This window comes from Molothrus aeneus, chromosome 21 (assembly GCF_037042795.1).
Source record: "Molothrus aeneus isolate 106 chromosome 21, BPBGC_Maene_1.0, whole genome shotgun sequence".
NCBI classification, from domain to species: domain Eukaryota; kingdom Metazoa; phylum Chordata; class Aves; order Passeriformes; family Icteridae; genus Molothrus; species Molothrus aeneus.
In genome coordinates this window covers 4344767-4360695 of record NC_089666.1, presented here as the reverse complement: position 1 = coordinate 4360695, position 15929 = coordinate 4344767, and the positions used below count along the sequence as shown (strand labels likewise).

At 46.3% G+C, this 15929-nt stretch overlaps 1 protein-coding gene across 6 annotated transcripts in view; it reads left to right on the top strand.

Moving 5' to 3' along the window:
• Nucleotides 1-15929, top strand: part of CAMTA1 (calmodulin binding transcription activator 1) — a 248518-nt gene that overhangs the window by 133460 nt on the left and 99129 nt on the right. The gene's annotated exons all lie outside the window — the stretch shown is intronic.

Below are 15929 nucleotides of genomic sequence, written 5' to 3'. Positions count from 1 at the left end.
TCTAAACATGGAGTTGGCTCAAGTGAGACTTTCTGGTGGTTTCTGGTTGTGTTGTTCCATCCTGAAGCAAGGCAGGAGCCAGAGAAGTGAATACAGTGAATACAGGGTGCTACAGTGGCATACACAGGCATACCATGGTGTGGGAGAGACGCCAGCCCTGGGCTGTGCTTGACTTTGAGGAGAACCCTGGGGCTGTGTTTGAGTTTGGGGTGAACCTTGGAGCTGGTCCTGCAGTGGATCTGCTTTCCTCCAGTGAGATATTCAGTCTCCAGGGAGTATTTGAAGTCACTCAATGATTTTTCTTCTGGCTGTTGTGGGAACAGCAAAGTCCCAGGAGGAGTTGAGCCAAATTTTCCTCTTATTTACAACAGGGTTTGGGCAGCTCCCCTGGGGCTGTGGGGGTGTGCCAAGGAGCTCATGTGGGAATTTGCCCGGGGGGTGTTTGCTGACCCCACCTTTGAGGAGCTGTTCACATTCTTGACTGGTTACTATGGTGTACAAAGTGGAAGTAATTTGTTTTCTTTCATTATGAAATGACACTTGACACATACTGTAAAAATATTGTTTTAAAGATTAAACTCCCATGGTCCTGAAAACAAACAAGTCTGAGGAAAGTGGCATCTGTTTCTAGAAGCAAATGGAAAAGAATTCCTGTTTCTCTTTCCGGTTTTGCAATTGCACTTCCATATTAAAAAAAGAAGACACTGGTGCTGTCACTGGGGCAGGACAGAGCCCTCACAACCCACAGAGGATGGTGCCCACACCATGGACATAATGAAAGGAAACACGCAGCAGATGTCACCCTCCTCTGGGGTATCTGTGTGTTCTCAGCTCTGTTTGCATCTGTGGCATAAAAATGCTGTGTGCAAGGAAAGAGGAGATGCTTGGCTGCAGTGGTGGGAGCAGCTCTGCACCTCTCAGAGGAGAATTGTGGCTCCTCTGAAATCACAGCGTGACTGCATCGATCCTGTTCCCTCACAGCTGCCCAGGCTGTGCTTGTCCTCCTCGAGAGCTCCTGGCCCCAAAGGTCACCTCTTTTCTCTTCATTTCTGAGCTTTGTATTGCTTTTTCTCATTGTGACGTGCTCCCTAGAAGTGCTGCTGGCCCTGGCTGCTGTGGCACTCAGCCAGCATCTCCCTGATGGGTTGCACTGCAGCACTGTAGGATCTCTGAGCTGTTCCCCCAGGTCTGGCTCTTCACATTCACAGGGTGTGCATCAATGTTTAGTCATTTTCTTTGCTCTGGTAATCACTTTTTGTCAAGAGGATGGGAAGTACATTTTTTAGAAGCCTATTTATAAAATGTGCTGCAGGACATCTCGCTGTGGCTGTGGTAGACTGGTATTCCTCAACAAGGACATGCTGTGCCTTGGCTGTGGGAGGAAGAGGGGTCTGTGATTCATGGCAGCATCTCCAGGCACCGACGGGCATCCTTCAGTCATGCGCTCAAGGTTGTGCAGCCAGCAGAAAGGAGCTGGCCAAGAATAGATGCCACTTCCCTATCTCTGCACACTGCTTGTGTTCAGCTCCATGGTGAATTCAGGAGCAGTGACACCACAGAGACAGAAGGTGTTTTGTGCATCTCCTTCAGAAGCTTTCACTTCCGACAGCACTGGTAAATGAGTTTGATATTCAAAAATAGGTGTAGCCAGGGCAATGTGTAATGTGTTTAGCTTTATAGTTCACTGAGGCACATGAGTGACTTTCCCTTTCTTTGGGGAGACATCCAGCACCTTCCTGGGACTCTCTCTGTGCAGTGTCTGGTCAATGGGGAGTAAATGCAATTAGTCTGCAATGCTGTCTATGTTTTATGGGATGATCTTCCTCCAAATCCCACTGTCAGGTTAGATATTGATTAAAAATCCCCACACAAATGTTCTTGATATTTTCTGCCTCACATTTTCGGTGTAAAGGCCAGGACTCAAACCAGCCACAGGGACTCACAGCCTTTCTCATGCATTTACACGGAGCCATAGCCATTAATTATATGGTGATGTCCAATTTCTTACTTAAACAACTTTGTGTTGTCATTTATGATTGACATGATGTGCCTGCTCCCTGCAGACTGGTCAGAGGGATGAGAAATGAGAACCAGTCATCTGGAACTGCATGATTCAGTTTTCTGGGTCTCTGCTGGAAGTTCTTAGGCTGTTGGCAGAGACCATGGTGCTGGCAGCTGTGGCTGGGGTCTGCTGCGTGGGGCCTCCACCTCTCTCTACTGAAGGGATTTCATGTTTTTGAGACATTTCAAGCTTTCTTGATAACAGATTTTAAGTGCTGCCTTACCCTAAAGACCTTTAGTATTTGTAATAGGTGCTGTAATTTCCAAGCCAGCATTGACATGTTCCTGCTGGGCACTGGTAGCCTCTTGCATGGATACTCTCTTGGCCACTCACTCTTGGGCCTGAATGAAGAAAGCATGCCCAAGGTGGTGGTTTCCTACATTTGGTTCTCATATTTTTCTTTTGATTGTCTGATCTTTAGAGATATGAGATCATGCTGAGTGACACAGGCAGAGAAGAAGATGGGGATGAGGACACGGGTGGCCTCTTCATAGGTTGCTGGGGAATACCTCAGTAGAACTTCAGTTTTTTTATTGTTTTACATTATCTGTTTGCTTCTGAGACGATGCAGAGCCCTGGCTGTCCACAGTTCCCTGAGGGTGGAGCAGAGCTTCTGAAATATTTTCTGAGATGGGGGTGATGGCAGGTCCCAGCCTCCAGCAGAGGCCGTGGCACAGCTGTGACTCTGAGTGCCTTGGTTTGTCACTGGCAGGACTCAGGCTGCCCATGTTAGACCTTCAGCATACTGCCAGATTTTGTGTCAATGGAAAAAGAAGAAGAAACCCCCTGTTTGTACTTGTACTGACTAATGGAGGGAAAATGTGGAATCTCAGACATGGATGATTTTCAAACATTGGCACAGCTGAGCAGGGAGATGCAGCGTTCCCTTCTGTGTGTTGGAAATTGGCACCCCAGGAACTGAAAATTAATCTGGCTGCCAGGCTTCCAGGCAGGCTGCTGCTTGCCAGGGTTACAGAGGCTTTGCCTTCACCCATGGGCTGTGATGGGCCCCTTGCTCACTCCCACTCCTGTGCTGCACAGCTGCAGATGCTGAGTTTGTTAGATGCTCATTGTGTTCCACCTGTAGCAGATACTGATGTCTTCTTTAGTGCTGGTGTTCAGGTGCTGTGGGGATGGGAGGGAAGACATATTTTAAAAGTGTTGCCCTTTTTCTTAATTAGAAGTACAGTGCTATAGGATCATGCTAAAAACATGTAAATTTAGACCTCTTGGCTGGTTAAACAAATGAAGACTAACAGGGCTTGGGGAGAGGTGGCAGAGAGCTGTTTCACATTGCACTTGCATTAACTGCTCACTGAATAATTCAGAATTGGTGCAGAAGAGTGGCAGTGGCACTGCTCTGGCAGGTGAGCCAAGGAAGCAGAGTGGGATGCAGGCTGAGCTAGGCAGGCACAGGGACACACCAGAGCTCCAAGGAGCTCTGTTGTAAATCCAGTGTTTGCAGTAATTGCTGAAATGTGATAATCCAGTTCTCTGGGAGCCTGGGGGAAAAACTGCATTTCATCTTTATTGCTCACACACTCACAGGATGCTCCCAGCAGCCATGGAAGTCATGGAATACTTCTCTGTAGGGTAGGAAATGGCAGGAGAAAGTCAGGGACATCAGCAGTCCTGCCAGGTGTGACATCCAGGCAGGATGTCTGCCACACAAGGAGCGAGTGGGAGATGCTGGGGGGCACTGGTGGTGGGCAGGATTTGGGTAGTGGTATTTAATTACTGTTCCTGTGGTTCTGTGTGCACCAGCTGTGCCTTGCAGAGTATGTGTAAGCACTGATTGAATGTCAGAGGCTTTTGCAATATTCTCTCTTTACTCTGTTTTTTTTTTTTCCTGAATTCTTCCTTCTGATACACTTGAATATTCAGCAGTTTGTTACTATGAGTGTCTGCACTGATGCTTTATGCCCCCTGAGTGTGTTCCCTTCCTAAAATACATCTTGTCTGAAAGCTGTGGACAGAAAATATCAAGACCTAAAACTCATTTAAAATGTTCTACATGACATCTGTCACCGTCCTGCATAAATTTATTGTTTGTTCTATATTTTTTGCCATGGTTTTCCATTATGCCCCAAACAAGAGGAAGCCGTTCCCATTTATTGTTGATAGCACCCCATCAGAGCAGCATTTCCCTCTCTGATCACTTGTGCTGTGCTGTGTCAGCAGCATCTCCTGCCTCCCTGGCTGGAGCAGCGACAGACAGCTTGAGGATTTGGGGCTTTTTCAACATAAATTGGAAGCATTACAATCTCATAAAATTTCTCAAGACTTTTGCTTAGTAATGGGTTTTTATTTTTCATTTGGGTGAAATAAAAGTGGCTGGGCAATAAAGCACAGAGAATGCTGTGCTGCACATGGGCACTCAGCTGGGTCCTGTGTGTTGGGGGTGGGATGTGAGCAAGGCCTCAGCACAAGGAGCCTTTGCATTTTTGCTAACAGGGTTACAAACTGTTGCTGCTATGCTGGTACCTGTTCCTAAAGTGTGTTTTAGCCTGTGTGGTGAAATGAAGTGGTGTAGAAGTGCAGCAGAGAATGGTCTGTGGTACTGAGCCACCTCCAGTGTGGCTGCACATCCCAAGCATGCTCAGGATACAGGTGAGTGTTCACAGAGCAGACTTGTGGTTCCTGTTCCCAGTGCCCTGTGTGCAAGTGGAGCTGTGCTGGAGAGGAGACTGGGTGTCAGGAGACCAAACAGCAGTTCCAGGAGAGCAGAATCTGTGTTGATTCAGCTCTGAGCTGCAGCAGCAGAGGTGCCTTTGGTACCAGAGGCTGGCAGGATGCAGCAGTCAGTCCTCTTGTGTTATCGCTTGGCTTCACAATGCACAAGCATTTTCAGGGGATGGGGAAGTTGTGGGTACCCTTTTCATGCTTCCTTAACATGCCTTTGGCTTGATCTCTCTGAAGGATGCTCTCTTCTTTCCCTCCTTTCATCTCCTCACCAGCTCTTCTGAAGGCACCGTGCTTGTTGCTGTGTCCCTGCTGCTGCAGTCACTGGAACAGCCACATCTCAAGATTTCCCATCATGTTTTTCAGGGTTCATTAAAGATCTGAAATACTCATGGAATTGTTGGAGCTGTGCAAAAATTATTGCTCAGTCCAACTGAAATTCCAAGGGTTCTGTGAACTCTTTTGTAATAATTGTCCAGTTGTTTTTTTTGGTTTTTTTTTTCTAGTCATATGCCTAACATACTGACTCCTGAAAGAGAATTTCAAGGAAACTGTGTAAGAGAAACTGTGCATCTTGCTCCCAACCACCCTGTGGAGTGTCACAGAGAGCACAGCTTGCGTGCTGCTGGAGGAAGGACAAACCCTGGGGCTCTGTTTGTTGGGACAGCCACCTGCATTTGCAGCCATCCTCTCATGCCAAATGGCAAAAATAAATGAGGATGTTGCTTCCATGAGAAACATTTTCCATGACAGAAATCTACAGTAGATAACATTGAGCTGTGGCTTGGGCTGGTGTCTGCCTGGATCCCTGTGAACCAGAGACTCTGCAGGGTGGGTGAAGTGGGGCTGTGAGAGCAGCAGCACAAAACCTCTGCTGATGTTCCAGTGAAAGGGAGGCAAAGAGGATTACAAATGAACTGGTGTGTCAAAGGCTGGAAATGTTTTAGCAGCAGTGCTTTATCTTTTGTAATGTTTTTATAAATTATTTATTAACACACTTGCTGCATTTTCCTGAGAAATTGGGTGGAAGAGCAGAATGTATAGATGGCAGACTATATTCCAGAAGAAAGACGCCTGTGATTAAAAAACAATTTCCAACCCTTTCAAACACATAACTTTATTTTAGACAAGCAGGCTTCTATTTTTGTACTGCTCTCCACCATTTTAAAGAAAATCCCGGATTCGTTCCCTAGATATATGAGGAGACTGACGTTAATGCAAGCAAACTAAAAAGCAGTCAGAGTGCTTTAGTTGTTGCTTAAATAATCTGTTGTCATTTATAGAAGGGATGCATTTCCCAAACTGCTGGGGGATGTGCTTGGGTTGCTGATCAAGAGAAGTTCTGGCAGAGGCGATGGAGAAAAGGCCAAAACATGTCCCACAGAAAAGGGAGAACAGGTTTGGTGCTTTCAGCTCTTGGTGGAAATAATGCCCCATTTGCCCTGGGAAAATAATAATTGGTGATGGAAATAATGCCCCATTTGTCCTGAATGCCTGGCTCAGGGGAGGGAAAGCATTGGTGGAAATAATGCCCCAATGGCCCTTTCCTTCCCAGGGGAGGGAAAGCATTGGTGGAAATAATGCCCCATTTGCCATGGATGCTTGACCCAGGGGAGGGAAAGCATTGGCTCTGTCCCTCCTTGGGGGCTTCAGCCCCATCATGCACCATAGCATGGCTGGGGAGCAGCCACAGAGGGCCTGCTTGGGCCTCATCCGGCAGCTCAGTGTGAACAGGAGCTCCTGCCTTACCTAAAATGAGTTTTGCCCCTGTGGCTGCAAAGGGACCCAAAGCAGGGGTGGGTCAGGGGCCCTGTGAGAAGCCTGCTGTCAGTGGGGAACATCAGCATCTCAGCAGGGACACCAAGAAGTGACACCACTGGAAGCAGGATTACTTGTGCTTCAGCTCCCAGCCCTGTGTTCTCCTGGGAAGACCCCAGAGGGTGGGACTGGCATCCCTGTGATCCTGCTCTGGTTCAGGGCAGTGATGCTGTCACCGAGACATCCTCGCAGCAGGGATCGCAGCCATGCGGCAGCACAGCCCAGCTGGAAATGAAATCAAACCACAGGCTCCAAGACACTTATTAATATGCTCTGTATACTGAGGATTAGGCTTTTGGTGACACTTAAATTGAATTCTAATGCTGTTTTGAAATATATAATATGCTGAATTTACTTCACCTCAGGTTTGAGTTAATGGTTTATTAAATTATGCACCTTGCAGTAGTGAAGCTGTTTCCTGGTGTAGGACAGCGAGCCTTGCAGGAGCAATGCAGCAATTCTGCTGAGCTCACCCATGTCCTCCCTGGTCAATTATTAGGTCTGCAGGTGTCGGTGAATGTATTATAGCCTTGGCTGGAGTTCCACCCTCACTGGAGAGTTATAATTGGGGCTTGAGTTGGGAATTCTGTAGTGAAGCAAATTACAATTTGAGTTTAGAGATCTGGAGTTTGTTCTGGCGTGGGCAGCAGAGGACTTGAAGCAGATGCTGCCAAGGCTGAAGTCTCTCTTTCTAATGCAGGATATTTTTTCCTTTAATATGCAGTGTTTTGGCCTGCAGTGAGTTACCCTTGTATTTTATTTGTTAAGGAACACTGTTGTAAGTGTTTTGGATAAATCACTTCCCAGGTGCCTGCAGGTTTGAGTGCTCTTCCTTCTATCCTCCGCCTTTGTAAATGTCTTGCTGATTACCCTGGTTGCTTTTATTCTCAAAATAATCTTTCATTTCTGAAGGAGTCTCTACTCCCTTTCTATCAGCTGGCTGCCTCAGCTGTCACTGACGTCTGTGCTGCCCTGGGTTAATGAAGCTCTGATGCCTCTTGTGTCTCACACTGCCTCAGTTGTGTGAAGATTCTCCATCCCTGTCACCTCCCACAGCTGCCACCTGCATCCTGCCACCTGATCCCACCTGGGACCATCCCTGCATCCCTCTCTCCACACCCATGGTGATGTTGTGGGTCAGACCAGTGGATGGCAAAGTGGCTGTTAGACCCATGAATGCACACATGGTGCACCACCCTTAGTGAGAGGCAGTAAAGGTTCTTAAAAAGAGCCCCAAGTTCATGGTCTGCACTATAAAATGCTGTGCTCACCTCTGAGGCTGTGGAAATAGTGTGGAGGGACCACAGCCTTAGTCCTCTGTGAGATCATTCAAAAACAGCCTCAAGTTCATGGTCTGCACTATAAAATGCTGTGCTCACCTCTGAGGCTGTGGAAATGGGGTGTAGGGACCACAGCCTTAGTCCTCTGTGAGATCATGGTCTTCTTTAATGTATTAATGGAGGGGCAAAAGTCACAGAAGGACCATCCTAAATGGCTTTTGCTTCTGAACAGGCAGCATTCCTAAGGGGATCATTTTCTGTGTCAAAGAAAAAGTGCACAATTTTTATCACTGTACATTTTTATTCCATGAAACATCAGCTTTGCCTGTGTTCCTCATGCTGCTGTGGGGTATGTATGGTACAGCTGTCTGCTGGCTCATGCTGCTCATTGGCCATGGGCAGCCAAGAAGGCATGACAGAGTGAAATAGAGGTTGAAGTTTTTATCAGTTTAAGTCACTGTAAAATCTCTTCTTCCCAGAAAAGTAGATTTCCCAATAATGTAACCAGGGCAAAATAAGTCTGTTTGATTCAGTGTGTCTTTATACTGTTCTCCTTGTGGTATGGCAGAAGGGATTGGCTGCTCCCAGTGGTCCCCATGGTACTTGGTGCAGTGGGACACACACCACTGCCCTTCTGCTGAGCTCTCAACCATTCAGCTGAGCCACCACAGGCACTCTCTGCTGGAGAAGGGAGAGAGGAGGTTGTTCTCCCTGATGAATGGTGAAGATTTTCACCAATTATCACCAATATTATTAATTTCTTCAATTATCTTTGTTTGTGGCACTCTTCAAAAGCTGGCACCAACAGCTCCATAATCACAGTGTTTATTTCTGAATGCAGAACACTGGTGTTTATTTCTCTCTATAACTTAGACTCGAGTCACTTTCTGTAGGGATTTTGTTGTTCTCAAGACACAGCACTGGTGTCTGAGTGTTCTGGGGTGCAAGGACCTTGTCAGGTTGGTTCAGCCAAGCATCTCAGAGTCTTTCAGCCCCTGTTGACCAGCACAGATGCACTGTCTCTGTTTTATAGTGTCTCCCTAGAGATACCTAATGACTTTCTGAAGCATACCAGTCAAATTTTGCTCATCTCATACTTCTGCATTTCCTTGAGCTGTCCTGCTGGGAATTTGCTTTACATGCCTAGTGTAAAACTTTATAGGAAAAGGAATCCTCATGGAAGATTCATCCCCCTCCTTGGCCTGCAGTGGAGAGTGGAGCCACAACATCAGTTCTGCCACGAACAGTCTGAGCAAGGTGCAGAACCAGCCCCAGCTCCTCCTGCAGCTCTTGGCACTGGCACAAAGAGCTCCAGCATCAAATACTGACTTGTTCTTTTGGGTTTATTGAGCAATAAATCCATCACAAAAATATGCAGGAAGAAAAATGAATGCAACATCTCTCAAGGTCACTGTGACTGTGTGGTGTGTCCTGTGACACAGCAGACACACGAGTCATGGGATCCACTCAGTCCTGTAGCCATGTGCTCTTTTATTAAAAAAACCAGCAAATACATCCTGTAACCTGCTATCTGTGCAATGCAGCACTCTGATAAACAGTAATTATAACTATTATGGGATGCCATCTCCTCTCTGCCATTTATTGACCTTTTCTTCAGTGTAATTTTCTTCTCAGGGGTCCAGGTAGCTCAATATCCAAGGAAGAACTGCCATGTGAGCATCTGGGCAACACAGCCACCAAGACCTGCTCAAATGCTGAAAGGTGCTTGATTTTGGGCTTGTTTAAAGTTTACATTATAGTGACAAATCTGGAAACCTCAGAGAGAAGAAGGTTTTTTCCTGAGTTCTCCTTGTAGTTGTTGGGGGAGAAGAAGTTAAAAGTGTTGGATGCTGGGATGCTGCTAAAAGAAGTTGACTAAAATAGCTTTTCTGTTTGTAATAGCATTTCAGATCCTAGAGCCTTTTCAAGCTCAAAGTGACCCAAAATCATTTGTACAGTGAGAAACATTGTCCTTCCAGGGAACTAACCCCTCATTTTTGGGTTTTGTAGAATCAGACAGGAAATCCATTCCAGATTCAGAAAATAATGTGACCAAGTAAGTTTTGGAGGGGCAGCTCTGAATTTGGGAGAAGAGGCAGTGTCACATTTGGGTTTTAACAACAGTTTGCTGAAATTGTGTGAATTCACATTGTCAGCTAAGAATATAAATTGCTTGAAAATTCACCTTCTCCACAGCTTTCCTCTATGTGAAGCAGACCTTGGCATTGCCTTCAGGCATGGCAAAGGGGAGATCATGTCTCCCCCTCCCCATAACCTTCAGGCAGAGCATCCCTCCCCATAGCTCCCCACTGCCCCAGTGCTGCAGGGGCTCCAATTCCCACCCTCCCACTTGGGTTCCACGGGAGGAGGGAGAGGATGTGGAGTGGGCTTGATTAAAAAGTGCTTTTGCTTTTTCTCCTGAAGGATGCTTGCAGTGAAAACTGTACGTGAAATTTATACTCCTCTCATATGATTCTGACTGGTTTTAGTGCACAAATTCTCAGAAGAAAATGTATTCAATAAAAATTTGATGTGGAACTATAGCTCAGCAGAATCTTTTTTAGGAAATCCAGCTCTGGGATATTTATTTTGTATCTAGTTTCACTTTTAGTGCCTATTCCTCCTGCAGATGCCCTCGTTAGCCTACTAACAGCTCATGAAGAGTTCAGCCCCTCTCCTGCCCTCATTCTGGGCATTCCTGCAGTGCCTGTGGGGAAGGTTTGGGGGGAAGCACAGCTGTGTGCAGTGCTACTTGGCTTTTTCCATAAGCAAATCCTGCTTTTTGTTCATGAGGAGTGCAGGGGGGCTGAGCCCGAGGCAGGTAAAATGTTGTCAGGCTGATGGACAGTGATGTGGCCAACAAGAACGTGGTGTGATTGGTTTGTAACAAGTCTGCTGGGAAATAATTTTAGCAGGAAAATGCAATAATTCTGGATTTATTCTCCTGTGATGCTCAGCTTGCAAAAGGAGGTGGTTATGGGGAAGTGGGAAAGGAATCCAGGATGGCCACAATGAAAATTGCAGGGTAGACCTGTGAGCCCCCAAAGCTCCTTGTGGGGGAATAATGTCCTTTATTTGGGCTGTAGCAGGATGTGATCCTGGGATGGGTCAGTGTTGGTGTGTAGGGGAGAAGAGACAGAATTCTTTCCAGGCTTTGGAGCAACTGATATTGATGAGTGAAATCCTCACTGACCTCCTAATTTCCAACCCTTGTTCCAAAAGGTTCCTGTTTCTTTCCCAAAATTGCAAATGAGCAGCTCCTCCTGAGCCAGGTTTGTCCCACTGCCTCCTCCCACCTGGTGCTCGAGCAGTGTCCCAGGGTTGTGGTGCCCAAGCAGGCACAGAGTCACTCTTCAAACAGAAATCCCAAGGCTGAATCCTCTGCTCAGTGTTTCAGGGGCACCAGGAATATCTCAAACGGGTTTCTGGTCCACTGCCCCCTGAATCACCACCTCCTCAATGCATTTTAATGCAAAGCTGGAGCCTCAAGGCAATCCAGAGCTTTTTCCTAAGGTTTAGTGATAAACTTGTGTCTCCTGTGAGTGAGCAATCTGCTGCTTCACCACTTCTTTCAATTTAGAAGGGAGTACACTGAAGCCCTCTTGCAAAAACATTTATTGTATCAAGCAAAACTGGAGTTTTTGGGTTCTACTTCTCTCATAAATTTTTTTTCTTTACTTCTAGTGTTCTCATATCAGATTTTCATTGGAAAAATACTACCCAGAAGCATGGAAAATGGCATATGGCTCTATGAAATATACCCCCATCTAGGATACACCATGTTTTTATTTTGTGACAGTCCAAGATTCAGTGCGTGGCCTAAGTATTGTGGCATCCTATTTTATTTTTGAATTGTTGGATGGACTAGACACTATAGCTCATGGACAACACTACCATTTTTCCCTGTGGTTTACCCTTTTTCTAGATTACTGTCTCTTAGTTTCAAAATGGAACAGGATTTCTCCCTGGTTTATAAATTAGGGCCATATTCCAGCAGCACCCAGTAGTGCTGCCATATTTTAGATGGTGTCAGGATTTCTATTAAAAACCTTATTTTTCAGAGGTTTAGAGCTGAGCCATAAAAATTGGCGGTGTGTATGTATAACAGCTGCAGCTCTGTCATGCAGAGGGGGTGCTAGCATGTAGTTCCTGCAAAGCAGAACAAACCACACTTCCCACATGCATTTATACATAGAGCTCTGTAGAATTGTATTAAAACTCAGCGTAAGGTTGCGCTAAGTTTTTATTTCAAATTAATTGCTTGGAAGTCAGGAGATGCTCCCTTTGGCAGGGGTGTGGGAGGGTTGCCAGAGGGGTGCTGGCTCCCAGGGGGTTCTGATCTGAACCAGACCTTGCAGCAGAGCTGTGAGACAGGACACAGCCTCTCTTAGGGCTGACTAGTGGATCTGCTGATGGTTTTTACATACCTGGGGTGATTAGCTTACTCACCAAAGTGTATCTGGCCCACACAATAAAAATTGGCCACGAATATCTCTGTTCTACCAAAAGAGACCCTGAGAACAGAATTGCACCCAGGCTGTGGCTCTGATAATACCTACAAGCCTAACATGGATCTGGACGTGTGTCATGGGTGGGTTTTCTTCTTGTGTTGACGTGTGAGTAAGATACCAGCAGCCTCCTTTTAATAGCCCTGCATAATGCTCACACCTGCTGCAGTATAATTTGCTGCATTTCTGCAAATAAGCTGGAGGGAGTGAAGAATATCATCCCACATACGAGCTCCTGTCAGAGGAGACAAACGGGCCCTGCACACAACTGTGGGGGTGTCTTTCCACTGCAGCTCCAGCAGCCACTGGGGTGCTTCAGGTTTGCAAACACCCAGATAATGAAGGACACAGATTCGAGCCAAATGTCAAAAACCAAAAAAATAACCCCACACAATCTGCAAGTCCTTGAGAACCTCGCTGCAGCTTGATGCGTCTTCCATGACATTTTGGCTCTCGTTGGCTTTCCATCTGCAGGAGTTTTATGTCAGTGTCAGCCAGGCCTGTCTTTAAGCTCATGTTTTTCTGTGTGATAAGGCATTCTGACCTTAAGTGCTGTTGGTCCGTGTTAATTCTCACCTCGAAATTCTGCCTGGTCAGATCTCTCAGGTGCTGTGGTGGTGAGCACAGCACAGGCTGGTTCTGCTTTAAACCTCTCATTGAATTCCTGCCAGGAGCACATTTTTATCATCTTCTCCCCAGGTGCTCCATGGTATTTCCCATTTGAATGCAAACCTGGGCAGCAGCATTGTGTTGGCTGTGTAGGATGTCACGACAGGGCGTGTGGCATTATGGCCATGGGGGGGTTGTCCCACAGCTGACCCTGCTCCACCTCCCTTCAATGTTAACAGAGCTCAGCCACCACGTTCATGAACACACCTGCACAGCCTCGTTAATTAATATCATGTTTTACATTCTATTTTAATAAAGCCTTTTCATTACAGAGCTTGTTCCCTTGGTAGGATAAATTGAAATTCTTTGCGAGAGCATTATAATTAAGCTGTAGTGCAATGGGTAGGGATGTGTGTATGGGTACAAATTGAAAGAGGAGAAATTTAGGTTAATGGAGAAAATTCTTCACTGGGAAAGTGGTGAGACACTGGAACTGGTTGCCCAGGGAGGAAGTGGGTGCCTCAACCCTGGAGGTGTTCAAAGCCAGGTTGCACAACCCAGGATAGCTGACCCTGCCCATGGCAAGTGGGACTGGATGGTTTTTAAAGTGCTTGGACCCTTCCAAGCACTTAACATTCTTTGATTCTGTGATTCTGTGTGTCTTGCTTAGGAAGTGTCTGTCTGAAGTGTCTCAAGAGCAGGCAATACCAGCAGTGCTCCTCTGCCTTTTGCCTCAGGGGACTTCAGCCCCAGGTGCTGTTTCAGCCTCAGGTCATATTTCACAGGCTAGAGAGATGGAAAACAGCCTCTGCAAGGCAGCAGCTCCCCAGCTTTTGGCTCACGGGACAATTGCAGCTCTCAGACGTGCCTGTGGTGGCTGGGGCAGCGACAGGAGGCAGGTTTCAATGCTGAGGTTGGTTCTGCAGGTGATTTATTTACCATAGGCTGGAACTGGGGGCTGTTTCCAGGCGGGGATGGAGCAGTGAGGGGTCTGCCACAGGGAACAGCTTTGGGGCGTTTCTTCAGTTTAGTGTAAGCTACCAAGAGTGGCAATACAGGAGGTGAAATACTTTGTTATTTTAGGTCTGTTGTGCCTTGCTCCTGCAGTTTAAAAATCAATACACCTGGTGCATCCACAGCTGTTCATGATGGGTAGAGTTGCTTTAATGAGAGTAAGGAAACAGGGGTTCACCGTGGGGTTAGAGCATCCCTGTTCAGAAATGCAGTTCAGCAAGAGGAGGCAATGAAGTTGTGTCAGAATTACTTGAGAATTTGGGAACAGATTTTTATTTTCTCTTTGACAAAAACTAGGGTTTATAAAAAGAGAGAAAGCTTGCCCGGGAGGGGCGGTTGAGTTCCTGCCGCCAACCTCAGGGAGGTTTATTTACGAGTTGTGCAGCAAGGAGATGGAAATGCTTCATTAGCAAGCAGCAGTGCATGCTAGCTGGAGAAGATCCTAATGGAGTAAATTAGGAGGGAAACATCTGTTGCTTTCTGTTTTGGTTTTAGTGCTCAATCTGGTGCTAATCCTGGCCTTTTGTGACCTTTTTATATGTCCCCTTGTCCTAAACATGAGACACGTTTTGTTCATTAGTTGTGGATGCGTGTTGCACCTTTGAACAGAGTTCATCTCTACCCTTGAGGAGAGATTTGTTTCCTTCTTTTCCTTCCTTCCAAAGACCTTGCAGGCAAAATGTTAGAGATGGAGGGAAAGAAGAGGCAGTAAAAGCCTGAGCCAGGCAGAGGAAGATGTGTGTGTACATGTGCATAGAGATACAAGATGCAAAGTTATGCCTTCTTCCACCGTTCGTATAATGATTTTATCATTAAAAAATGACAGCTTACAAGTGAAATTTGGTTTATACAAAATTCATGGCATGTTCAGGAAAAAGTATTTCTCACAGCTACATGTATAAATAGCCAGGTTTGATGCAAAGGGAGAGGTGGCATACAGAAATTGCCTTCCTAAATCCTAATTTTTCCACCAACTGATATCGTAGTGGCAGACACAGATCTGCTCTGCTGCTGCATGAAATCTGAGGAGCTCCCTTGTCTGCAGGGAGGGAGACAGGAGCTGGTGGGTGCTCTCCAAGGAACTCCTCTGTTTCCAGGAAAGGGGACAGGAGCTGGTGGGTGCTCTCCAAGGAGTTCCCCCATTTCCAGGAAAGGGGATAGGAGCCAGAGGGTGGTCTCTGTCTGGAGCATCAATGCTGCAGGTCTGAGCTGCTTAGCACCGAGTTTGCATTTGCAGAGTTTTGTTCAAGGCTTAAAACACTTGCTCAGATTAATGACCAAAAATGTCAAATGTGTCCGCAGCTAATTATTCATTAGATGCGTAATTAGTGTGAGATGATCATGACATTTTACTGTTATTAATTTTTATACCCCAATAGGAATTAAATCAGGCTGCAGTCACAGAACAACAGTTGGGACTGGCACTGGAGATGCTGTTGAGGAGCTGGAGGATGCTCCTGCAGCACTGCCCAGCTCTGAGGGAGTTTTGGTGCTCCTGGGTTTCCTGAGATTGGTTCTTGACTTCTTGCTGTATTTCTGCTCTCTGCAGGATGCAGGCAGCCAGGCTGAGCCTCTGAAATACTAAGCCTAGTTGGCTCCATTAAAGTAATGATAAACTCCAAAAAAGCAAAGCCAAACGTTTTGGGTTCTGTTCATCAGAGACTGGCGGGTTTCTGGCTTTGTTGTCTTTTAATACCCCAAGAACAGATGCAGGTTGACAAGTGGCATCAGCCAAGGGACTCAGCTTTATAAGTTTGTGTTGAAGCAGGCTTGGAAGTAGCCAGCTGAAATCTAATTTGTAGCCAAGTGGAATAAATTGGAACTGATAGTTATTCAATTAATGGCATGGGCAGCAAGGTGAGGTCTCCTCTCAAAATAACAGAATAAGGTTTCTCCTCATGGAGGTTTGGGAAAACGGGGCACAGCACCAGGTTTTCTATCAAGTCCAGCCATTAA